This window comes from Nycticebus coucang, chromosome 11, assembly GCF_027406575.1.
Source record: "Nycticebus coucang isolate mNycCou1 chromosome 11, mNycCou1.pri, whole genome shotgun sequence".
NCBI lineage: Eukaryota > Metazoa > Chordata > Mammalia > Primates > Lorisidae > Nycticebus > Nycticebus coucang.
Window position 1 is genome coordinate 14,769,429 of NC_069790.1, and position 12,904 is coordinate 14,782,332.

At 36.3% G+C, this 12,904-nt stretch overlaps 1 pseudogene; it reads right to left on the minus strand.

Moving 5' to 3' along the window:
• Positions 1-11,504: 11,504 nt before the first annotated feature.
• On the minus strand, positions 11,505-11,614 carry LOC128560621 (uncharacterized; annotated as a pseudogene).
• Between the last annotated feature and the right edge of the window lie 1,290 nt (positions 11,615-12,904).

The following is a 12,904-nucleotide window of genomic DNA, read 5'->3' on the forward strand; positions in this document are numbered from 1 at the left end:
ACACTGTTTGTCATTTTTTGATCTCATTCTCTCTCAAGTGTACAGTGGAGTTTTCCAGAAGCTACAATAACATAAAAGATTGAAAACAGAAGCAGATAGAAGGAGCCAGCTGTCTTCTATCAAGACACACAGTAAAGATATTGGGAAAAAATGTAAAACCATGCCACTACTCACGATTTTTATTTTCATTTCAAGAAATACTATTGTTTTCATTAGCATTTACTATTTATGTAAACATGTGATGTGTTTGCTTAATAAACTATTTTAAAATACTTACCAGTATTTTAATTTAAAATATGTCAATATGGGCAGGTGTACTCCATACAAACAAAAGCTCTTTGAGGTCCCCAATATTTTTTAAGAGTACAAAGTGATCCTGAGACCAAAAAGTTTGGGAAATCACTGTTGTAGACCAATGTCAGTGATTTCTTGCAACAGATGAAGCCCAAAATCTGTCAGATGTCTCATTAACTTTGCTTCTTAAAAGAAATCGAACCCACGAAGCAGCCAGAATAATGACACTATGTGGAAATACTACTCCTAGGTTTTCTTCTGAAATACTTCATCTTGAGTCCAGGTAACCGGCCTTTGCACTTTCTTTCCTATGCCCTAACCTTGTAAATAATGTATTACTGTATATACCTTTACCCTCTGATGCGTCATTATTGGAAGATAGTATGGTGATTGCTTCTATAAGCACACGTGTGCTCACACTCACAAGCACATACCACCTTATAAATATCATTGTGTACTTTCCACTTGTAGATTTTTTGACCACTCAACTCAGTGAGTCAAGGCTCACTGTTAGAACTCGGTTTGCATCCATTTTTTGTATCACCTGTGGAAATTAAGATACGATTCAGGAAAACCACACCTGAAGAGTGGGAAATAGAGATTCGAAGCTCTGCTAAGTTCTTCTATTTTTCCCTTTTGCACAAGGTACTTTATCAGTTCCCCTTAACTGAGGGTTTGCATAAGGGTTGATTTTATTTCTCTGTGGCCCAATAATAATGGCCAGGTTCCTCACTCACCCTCTCTCTCAGAACCTGGAAAAGAACGAGGTAGCATTCTGGAGGTTTCAGGTGGCATCCAGGACCTTGCCAGCATGCTTGACACCTGAGTCCTCTAGTGAAGAGCACAGTTAACTCCTCCTTTGGAGCCAGCACGTTAGCCAGTGCCTGGAGACATAAGGTGACTTCTTCCCTGCCAAAGCAACCAAGCCTCTGCCAGGGACTTAGCCAAGCGGTTCTGGCTCTCAGGCTCCCTTCCCAGGGGACGGTAAGTGAGCATCCCTCAGCACTTCTGTTTGTTCCAAGTCCAGCAGCACTCTGAGCTCCTGGGTTATCATGGTGTCAGGCATACAGAAAAGGAAAGAACTTGATGGATAGATAGGAGAGACATGATAACGAGGACAGCATCCTTCTCTGATCTCTGCTGATAGGAAATGCAACTCAGTGGCGCCCGGCTTCTGCTCCAAGTCAGTCCCATACAGCGGCTCAGGGAAGGGAGCGCAGAGCCAAAGATCCCGCCGCTCTCAGGTTGTACAATTTCAAGTTTCATAGCTCTGTGCCCCGGACAGACATTTGTGCCAGCTGGGCTCATTTTCCTTCGAGCTCCTGAGGATGCTGAAAATCCTTTCCTCCCCCTCCTTTTGTTTAAGTGTTCTTATTTAATTTTTTTAAAAGGTAGAAACCTGTGTATGGTTTTTAAAATATCAAATGAGTACATAAAGTTAGTTATCATAACTGTTAAGTGTGGCATCTTTGAGTACCCACCTTTCATTCTTCTACCCCAGGTAAACACAAATGATAACCTTTTGTGTCCAGAAAACAACCAATCCTGGACGGGGTGTAGAGTGTGCATACCCATAGCATAGTAAGGGTTAACAGTGTAGGATTTATAGCCAGAATGCCTGGTTTTGAGTCTCTGCTACACCACTTACTAAAACTACGGGCAATTGATTTTGACTTTCTGAGTCACAGAGGGCCTATTCATAGAATCCGTGTTTAGAGTTGTTGGGAATTAATACATGTGAAGTGTATAAAATAGTATCTGGCACATAGTAACAATGAAATAAGTGCTGGGTATTATTATGATTTTCTTATTATTAATACAACTATGTAATCATTATTTATGCATAATCCCATTTTAAAACTTATAAAAACACAAACACATTAAACATACTGTTTTTTAACTTCTTTTTCCAGCAAATAAAATGCTACAAGATCTTTCTCTGTAAACACAGATCTGCCTCATTCTTTTTAAATAACTACACAGCATTTTATTGCTTGGATGTACATTTTTCAAATTCAACTAGACTCTACTTGACTGGCATTGGTTGTTCCCAGTTTTTTTTTCTTCTATTACAGTCATGCTTGGAAAATTTTTGTTACTGTGTCTCAATAGTAAATTTCTAACAGTGAGATTGTGTGGTGAGAATAGCTTTTCAAATTACTTTTTTCATTTACAGCATTTGAAATTTTAATCTAGGAGTTATTTTTGCTACACTGTGAGGTAGAGATTCAGACTTGTCTTGTAAACTGATGGCCAATTAAGCAAATATTATTTATTTATTTATTTTTCTTTATTTCAGAATATGATGTGAGTAAAAATTACTTGGTTGCATGGCTGTTTTTGTGCAGTTTCAGTCAAAGATATAAGTGTGCCCATCACTAAGATCGCATGCACTGTACCTTTCCGGTGTGAATTTACCGGTTCCTCCTCCATGGCCCCATCTGCTTGGTTTCTGTTGAGTTTTATTTCTCTATATATACATAGGCGTTGATCAATTACTTCCAATATAATAGTGAATACAAGTAGTACTTGTTTTTCTGTTCTTGTGGTACTTCAGTTGGAATCTTCTCAAGTTCCATCCAGGTTTTTAGGGCTTGAGTAGTACTCTATGGTATACATATATCACACTTTCTTAATCCACTCATGTAATGATGGGCATTTGGGTTGTTTCCACATTTTGCAAATGTGAATTGCGCTGTAAGAAACATTCAAGTGCACATGTCTTTTTGATAAAAGGGCTTTTTTTCCTTAGGTAAATAACCAACAGTGGGATTTCCAGATCAAATGGTAGGTCTACTTTTTGTTCTTTGAGGTATCTCTATATTATTTTGCACAGCGGTGGTATTAGTTTGCAATACCACCAACAGTGTATAAGGTGTTCCTTTCTCTCTGCAGCCACACACACCAGCATCTGTTGTTTTGGGACTTTTTGATAAATACCATTCTCATTGGAGTTAAGTGATATCTCATGTGGTTTTGATTTCCACATTTCCCTGATGATTAGAGATATTGAACATTTTTTCTACAATTATTGGCCATTAGTCTACCTCATTTTGTAAAGCTTCTGTTCATGTCTTTTACCCACTTTTTATGGCCTTGATTTTTTTCTTGCATATTTGTTTGAGTTCCTTATAGATTATGGTTATCGGCCCTTTATCGAATTGTAACATGCAATTATTTTCTCCCATTCTGTACATTGTCTATTCACTTTATTGATTGTTTCCTTGGCTGGACAGAAGCTGTTAAATTTATTCAAGTCCCATTTATTAATTATTGTTGGAGCTGTGATTCACGTTGGAGGTCTTCATAAATTCTTTGCATAGGCTGATATATGAGGTTTTTTTAACACTTTTTGTGGAATTCCTAAACTTTATGCATTAGACTTAAATCTCTTATCCATTGTAAGTTAATTTTTGTGAGAAAAGAGAGGTTCAGTCTTCTACAGGTGGCTATTCAATTTTTCTAGCACCATTTATTGAATTGGACTTTTTTCTCCACTATATGTTTTTGTCTGCTTTGTCAAAGATCAGATGGCAATATGAAGATGGTTTTATATCTGGATTCTTTGATCCATAATTCTGTGTCTCTGTTTTTGTGCCACTACCATGCTGTCATGGTTACTACAGCCTCGTAGGATAGCTTGAAGTCTAGTAAAATGATATCTCTCAATTTGTTCTTATTGTTTTAAGGTTGCTTTGGTTATTTGAGGTCTTTTCTGGTTCCATACGAAGCATGAAAATGTTTTTCCTAGATTTGTGAAAAATGATGTTGGTATTTTAATGGGAATGGCATCAAATCTGTAAATCATTTTGGGTAGCATAGACATTTTAACAATGTTCATTCTGTTAATATGTGAGCATGATATATTTTTTCATCTGTTCACATCATCAGAAATTTCCTTTCTAATTGTTTTGTTGTTCTCTCTGTAGAGGTCTGTTGCCTCCTTAGTTAAATATATTCCTAGGTATTTTATTTTCTTTGTTACTATTGTGAAAGGTATTGAATCTTTGATTTGATTCTCAGCTTGACTGTTGTTGGTATACACAAATACTGCTGAATTGCGTACATTGATTAGATAATGTCAGACTTTGCTGAATTTATTTATCAATTCCAGGAGTCTGTTAGCAGGATCTTTAGGGTCTTCTAGATGTAAGATCATCTTGTCAGTTAACAGTGATAGTTTGACCTATTCAGTAAATTTAGATACCCTTGATTTCTTTCTCTTGTATGATTGCTCTGGCTAGGACTTCCAGCACTGCGTTGAAGAGAAGTGGTGATAGTGGCCAACCTAGTCTGGATCCAGTTCTAAGCAGGAATGCCTTTAATTTCCCCCAGCTCCGTATGATGTTGGCTGTAGGTTGTCATATATGGCTTTTATAATTTTGAGGTAAGTCCCTTCCATGCCTATTTTAATGATAAGCATCCTTATCATTAAAGGGTGTTAAATTTTGCCAAATACCTTTTCTGTGTCTATTGAGAGGATCATATGGTCTTTTTATTTCTATTTATGTGATGAAATACATTTATAGATTTGTGTTTGTTAAACCATCCTTGCATCTCTGGGATGAAGACTACTTGGTTGTGGTGGATTGTTTTATTGATGTGCACCATGAGATATTGGGAGATATTGGTCTATAGCTTTCTTTTTTTTTTTTTTTTCTTTTCCTGGATTTTGTATCAAGGTGATATTGGCTTCTTAAAATGAGTTTGGAAGGATTCCTTCCATCTCGATGTTATGGAATAATTTCTGCAGTATGAGTACCAGTTCTTTGTAGGTCTGGTAAAATTTGGGTGTGAAAACCTCTGGTCTGGGAATTATTTTGTCAGTAGATTTTTTATTGCTGCTTCTATTTTGGTACTTGGTATCCATCGTTCAGGAGTTCTCTTACTTCCTGATTAATCCTAGGGAGGCTGAATTTTTCCGTGAATTTGTCCATTTCCTCCACATCTTAAAGTTTATGTGTATAGAAATTTTTGTAGTATTCAGAGATCATATTTTGTATTTCCATGACATAAGTTGTGATTTCTGCATTTTCATTTCTGATTGAGCTTATTGAGGTCCTTTCTTTTCTGCTTCTGGTTTATCTAGTGAGAGGCCTGTCCATTTTTGTTTATCATTTCAAACACCCAACTTTTTATTGCATTAGTCTTCTGTATAATTCTTTTGTTGTCAATTTCATTTACTTCTGCTCGGATCTTGGCTATTCTTTTCTCCTTCTAGGTTTGGGATTGGTTTGCTCTTCCTTTTCCATTTTCTTGAGATGATGATTTGTTACCTTTCTGTTTCGGGGATGCAGGCATTTAAGGCTATGAATTTCTTGTCTTAGGACTGTCTTAAGTATAGCCTATAGATTTTGATAACTTGTGTTCCCTTTATCATTGAGTTCAAAGAATCTTTATTTATTTATTTATTTATTTATTTATTGAGACAGCCTCAAGCTGTTGCCCCGGGTAGAGTTCCATGGCATCACAACTCACAGCAACCTCAAACTCTTGGGCTTAAGTAATTCTCTTGCCTCAGCCTACCAAGTAGCTGGGATTACTGGTGCCCACCACAACGCCCAACAATTTTTGTTTGTAGTTGTCATTGTTGTTTGGCAGGCCCGGGCTGGATTCAAACCTGCCAGCTCCAGTGTATATGGCTGGCGCCCTAGCCACTTGAGCCATAGGCGCCGAGCCAAGTTCAAAGAATCTTTTGATATTCATCTTAATTTTTCTCTTGCCCCAAATATTGTTCAGCATAGGTTGTTTAGTTTCCATGATTTTGTGTAGAGATGAATTTTTCTGGCATAGTTGGTTTCTAATTTTATTCCACTGTGGACTGAGAAGATACATGGTATCATTTCTATTTTTTTAATTTAATGAGACATGTTTTATGGCCTAGGGTGTGACCGATCTTAAAGAATTTTCCATGAGCTGATGAGAAGAACATATATTTATTCAGTGGTTTTGAGGTTCTAGATTTTTGTTTAAGCCCATAGTTTCTTTATTTATTTTTCTATTTGGAGGACCTTTCCCATTCTGTCATTAGGATGTTGAAATCCCTGGCTATTATAGTGCTGCTGTTCATCATTTTTTTTAGATCAAGTAGGATTTTTTTTGTGAACCTGGGCACGACTGTGTTAGGTGAATAAATATTTGGAATCATTATGTCTTCTTGTTGAATTTTTCCTTTTACCATCATATAATGATCATCTTTATCCTTTTTTGTTGATTTGAAGTTTATGTTATCTGATATGAGAACTGCTATAGCAGCTTTCTTTTGGTTTCTATTCGCATGCAATATTGTTTTTTATCCCTTCACCTTGAGTCTGAATGAGTCCTGTGGGTTAGATATGTTTCCTGGAGATAGCAGATACTTGGTTGTTATTTTTTTAATCCATTCAGCCATCACATGTTTCTTGAGTGGGGAGTTACAGCCATTTATATTTATTGAAAGAATTAAGTGGGGTGGATTTCTGTTCTTTCTGTCAAGTAGAACTTTATTGCTCTGTTTTACCCTTTCAGTCATTGTGCTAACTGGGCTCTGACCTCTATCTTTAGGGTGATTTTACACTGATGGGTGTCTCTTGTGGGGATCCACGTGTAGTACTGGTCTGAGTACTTGGCAAATTTCCTCAGCATTTGCTTCTCTGGAAAAGACTTATTTTTCCATAAAAGGTGAAAGTTAGTTTTGAAGGATACAAAAGTCCAAGCTGGCAGTTGTTTTGTTTAAGAAGATTGAAAATAAAGACTCACTCCTTTCCAACTTGTAAGGTTCCCACTGAGAAGTCTGTTGTTATCCTGATGGGTTTTCCCTGTAGGTCAGTTGTTTTATGTAGCTGCTTGGAGAATTTTCTTTCATTTTGACTTTGGCCAGGTTGAATACTAAGTATCTTGGAGATGTACTATTTGCTATGAATCTTCCCAGAGTTTCATGACCACTCCATTTTTAGATGTCTGGATCTCCAGAAATACTAGAGAAGTTTTCCATAATAATTCCCTCAAATGGATTTTCCATGCTTTTAGCACTTTCTTCTTCTCCCTCAGAGATGCCTGTATTTCATATGTTTGTTTGCTTTAAATATTCCACATCTCTCTAAGTAATTGTTCTGCTTTTTTCTCTTCTCTGCCTCTTTAGATGATTGGGTTAGCTCAAGAGCCTATCTTTAAGATCCGAGATACTTTCTTCTCCTGGATTTCAAGCTATTGCTGAAATTTTCCACTGCATTTTGAAAATCCCTGAATGAATCTTTCATTTCTTTAACTACTATTAAATACTTTCTAATTTTGTCAAGTTCTTTAGAGACTTTTTAATTAATTTCCTGAAATATTTGGGGGGTTTCTTTTTTTTTGGTTTTTAACTTTGTCCTCAAATTCCATTCATTTGCCATCTGTATCCTGAATTCCGTTTATGTCATTTCAAAAATTTCCTTGTTGTTGGAGTTCACTGCTCTAGCACCATTGTGATCTCTTGGCGGTGTTGATCTGTTTTATTTTTCAGTTGCCAGAGTTCATTTGCTAGTTTTTCTCATCTGAGACCTCTGTTCTCAATTCAGGGCTAATATGTTTGCAGGACTTCTGTTCCTTGCTGAGAACTCTTCAGACAGTTGTAGATGTTGTGGTAGACAGACATTTGAGTTGAAAGCTGGGTGAGACCCTTTTCACTGAGGCTGGTGTTATAGAGATTGCACTACCCAAGGTCTCCCCACAGAGGTAACTGCAGCAACTGGATGAGGTTGTCATGGGTTCCTGGGCTATGGGCACTTGCTCAAATTAGTTCACAGTGTGCTGGCAGTTTGAGCCTTGGGGTACCCGTCAGGGCACTGGACTTTGGAGTTCTTCCAGCCCTTCTTCAGTGGTGGAGGTTCTGGTGGAGTGTCTCAGTGTCCATGTGCAGTGCCGGAGATTTGGAGATGGTGACTTAGTCCTGGCAGAAGTTCTGGAGGCACACAGGCAGATCCTGAGGCTCTGGTCTGAAAGTTTCAGAGCTGTAACTGGGGAGAATCTAGAAGCATAGCTTCAGAGCAGAGCCATGTACATGGTAGGCTGCTCAGACCTATAGTGTGGGGTCAGGACCAAGAAGGCAAGAGGCAGTTGGGACTTGGAGGGCAGTGTCAGGCTGAGCAAATAGCTGCTATTCAGCTGGCATAGTAGTCCCATGAATAGCAAGTCAGTTAGGCAGTTTGGCTTTGGTGGCCCAGGAACTGTGGAGCTCTCCAGGCTCCACTCAAAGCCTGCTGAGATGGCCACTCAAAGCCTCTCAGGTCAGAGCCTGCTGCTGCATATATTATTTATTAAATAAATCATCTTTTCCTCACTAAATTGGAAGACTATTTATTGTACATTAAGCTCTGGATCTGTTGTTAAGCTTTCTTCTGCTTCAATGATATATTTTGTTATTCTTGTACTCTATTTTCATCAGATCTATCAAATTCCCCAAATGGCAAATGCATTTAAAATTTTTATAGAAATTTTATAAAAATATGTATTATGGAAATGTCACTTTCCCATGCTCTCTCAGCTCTGGATATCATCAATTGTTTTTAAATATTTTTGTCAATCTGCTAGTTGGAAAATAATATCTTTGCTTTTTAATTTGAATATTTTAATTTAAAAGTATATTTGAACAAGTTTCTGCATGTTCATTTCCCATTTGTATCTCAGTTTCTATTAGGTTGTATTTGCTACATATTTTTTAAATGTTCATTCTATTTCAAGTAAATTAGCCTTGACTAGTCAGTAATGTGTGCTTTAATTTTTTCAAGTTTTTGCCTTTTAATTTTTTTTAATATTTTTTACCATATATTTGTTTTAATTTTATTGTTTCATTTTTTTCCTTAATAGAGTCATGATTTTAATATCTGCTTGTAAGGATTTTTTGCACTACAATACACACATATACACATATATATAGACATATACACAGACATGTAGACATATATACATATTTCCTTCATATTGTCTTCTGGATCTTTAGTGAATTTATTTTTATATATATATATATATATATATATATAAAAATAAATTTTGAGACAGAGTCTCACTATGTTGCCCTGGATAGAGTGCCATGGCATCACAGCTCACAGCAACCTCAAACTCTTGGGCCTAAGTGATTCTTTTGCCTCAGCCTTCCAAGTAGCTAGGACCACAGGTGCCCACCACAATGCCCAGCTATTTTTTTGTTGTTGTTGTCATTGTTTAGCTGGCCTGGACTGGGTTCGAACCCGCCAGCCTCAGTGCATGTGGCTGGTGCCGTAACCACTGTGCTCCAGGTGCCGAGCCTGGATATATATTTTTAAAGAACTGAAACTTATTTTGGTATAAGATCTCATAGGTATTCACAAGTATTTCATTTATGTTTCAATTGTCTAATAACCATTCTCAACATCATTATTGACTATTTCATCTTTTCAGTACTGATTTAGAATGCCAGAATCATTAAATACTGAAACATACACATTTACATAATCTATTCCAGTATCAAATGTTTTCATTGTTATGGCTTCATGATATTGATAATGTCTGATTTGACTAATAGTAATCACTTTGAGTGATTTAAGTAAGTCATTTGGAGTATTAATATTATTAAAATGAGTGGTCCTGACCGCTGTTTCTAAACACTTGTATCTTCTCCAACACTTAAGGACTTTGCACTTCATTATCCCTCTGCCTGGAGAGCCTTTTCCTTTGGCAGCCTGAGGATGACAGTGGCTTCCATCCTCACTTCCTTTAGTCAAAGCTTCAAATGTCACCCATCAGTGAGAATTTCTCCAACCAGCCCGTGGCCATGCTGTTTTTAAAAACACTTTCATTCAGCTTTTCAGCCTCTCTATGTCCCTTCCTTGATTTATATTGATCACCGCTCTGATGTATTTTTTACCATATATATTGTCTCTCTCACCATGTCCCCCCTCCATAAGGCAGGTACTTTTATTATTTTGTTCACTGCTGTCTCCTCAGGGCCTGGAACAGCATTTAATGCACAGTAGGCCCTCCCTAAATGCTTTTTGAATTAGTGGATGAGAAATTAAGGAATCTTTTCAAAATCAAGTATTCCTATCTAAAATATGATTTTATTTAATATACAACACACATATATCATGTTACATTTGAAAATATTAATTCCTATTTTTCTATTCTAAAGAAAACATGTTCTTTTGATCTATATTTTAATGGAATATTGTTTGCATACAGGAAGGTTATTGATTTTTTTAATTTTAATTCTGCAACTAACTCTCAATTAAATGCTATCATTTTTCTAACAACTTTTCAGTTTATTTTCTTGGGTTTTCTAGATATGCAAATAATGATAGTTTTTGACATCTGAATTCCAATTATTGTACCTTATTTATATGTGCTTCTTAATTATATGGTCTGGTGTTTTCAGAGTTTTTCATCACTAATGTGGTAATGGCTTTTTTATTTCATTCAAATATATACACACATACACACACACAGTGTCATGGAAGTATCTATTCAATTCTATATCAGTGCTTTTTGTAGAAAAAATTAGCAATAGTTGTTGAATTTTATTAAATTATATTTTGATATATTTTAGATGAATAGCTTTTACTTTTTTAATTACTTGTGTAATGAATTATATGACTAGCTAATAATGGATCATCTTTGCCTTCCTCAGAAAAACCTATTAGATAATGTTGCATTTTTCTTTCCAAAGTGCTGCTGAATTTTATTTGGATTCATATTTTATAAATAGGATTGATCCACAGAGTATATTTTCTTTACTATTCGATGGGTTTTCTATTTCTGATGTATCAGTTATCTTAATATTAGATAATCATTGATTTCTAAAATTGTTTTTATTGCATTCTTTCATTGATGTAAAGCCATTTTTCATGATCATTCGTTTTCTTCTTGTTAAATTTTTTTCATAGAAAACACAGGGTTAATAATTGCCACTATTTACCTAGCACCTTTTAATTAGCAATGTCATGACAGTCATGGCAAGCAGAATTCATGCCTGTTTCATTCCAAGAAAAAAAAAAAAAAACTGAAGCTCAAAGAATCTGTGTTAACAGAGAATTGCTGAAGCTGGAATTCTAATTCCAAGCTTCAACTTCAAAGTCTGCTCTGAACCATCATACATGGATTATACTATCTCTCTTTCTAAATCCTGGTTTCACAAAACAAAAATTCTAAATGGTCACATCTTTGGTAGATAAAGACCCGTTACTTACCTAATACATTTAATCACTTTCTATGAAGTTTTTTGTCTGAAGGAGACTGGCAAAATTACTATTTATAGTTATACTGGTAATTAACCTTCAACTATTTGTATAGCACATAAGAAATAATGATTACTTACTTTCTTTTGCCCATTTTATTTTATTTTATTTTTATTATTTTTGTTATTAAATCATAGCTGTGTACATTAATGAAGTCATGGGGTACAATGTGCTGGTTTTATATACAATTTGAAATATTTTCATCAAACTGGTTAACATAGCCTTCATGGCATTTTCTTAGGTATATTCTACATTTAGTAAGTTTCACATGTACCCTTGTAAGATGCAGTTGTGTGGTCCCACCAATTACCCTCCCTCCATCCATCCTCCCCTCTCCCCTCCCCTCCTTCTCCCCTTTCTGCATATTCTTGGGCTATAATTAGGTTATACCTTTCATATGAAATCTATAAATTAGTTTCATAGTAGGGCTGAGTACACTGGACACTTTTTCTTCCATTCTTGAGATACGTTGCTAAAAATAATACGATTACTGGGCGGCACCTGTGGCTCAGTGAGCAGGGCGCCGGCCCCATATACTGAGGGTGGCGGGTTCAAACCTAGCCCCGGCCAAACTGCAACAAAAAAATAGCCGGGCATTGTGGCGGGCGCCTGTAGTCCCAGCTACTCGGGAGGCTGAGGCAAGAGAATCGCTTAAGCCCAGGAGTTGGAGGTTGCTGTGAGCTGTGACGCTACGGCACTCTATCGAGGGCAATGAAGTGAAACTCTGTCTCTACAAAAAAAAAAGAATACGATTACTAATTTTCAATTTGGTGTCAATTTTGTTCCTGCTATTTCTCATTTATTTTGTTATTCTGTAAGTATTTTATTTTGATGCTTGAGAAATGATTTATTTCCTTGGCTTTGAAATTGATTTCATTGTCTTAATATTTCACTCTTGATGTCTTTATTTTTAAAAATATTTGTTCTTTTTTAGTTATACAAAGAAAAACACTCATTGTGGGCAATTCCCTGGCTTATATTGTCTTAGAGAATGTGAGCATCATCTGTCCTATGCATTCTCTTCCCTTCTCCCACAGTAATTGCTGTGGAAATTTTGTAAGTAAGTTACCATCAGTGATGTGCTGGAGGTAGTGGAGTAAAGTCAAATGTTTACATCTCCTCCCAGCTTCACATCCAGGGATGCTACTTTGGTAGGTTGGAATCACCCATGGTGGGAGTAATTTACACCATGGAAATTAGTAAATGCTATAAATTGCTTCCCCCTAAGCCCCCATCCTGAGAACTAATTGTTAAAAACTCTTACCAGCGCATCACTAGTTATTGTGCTATAGACACAGATGCAATGTAACCAGTACCATATTTGTTTTCAGAATCTATAGAGCCTATTAGGTCTTTGTTCGTTTGAATTCCCCTGGACATTC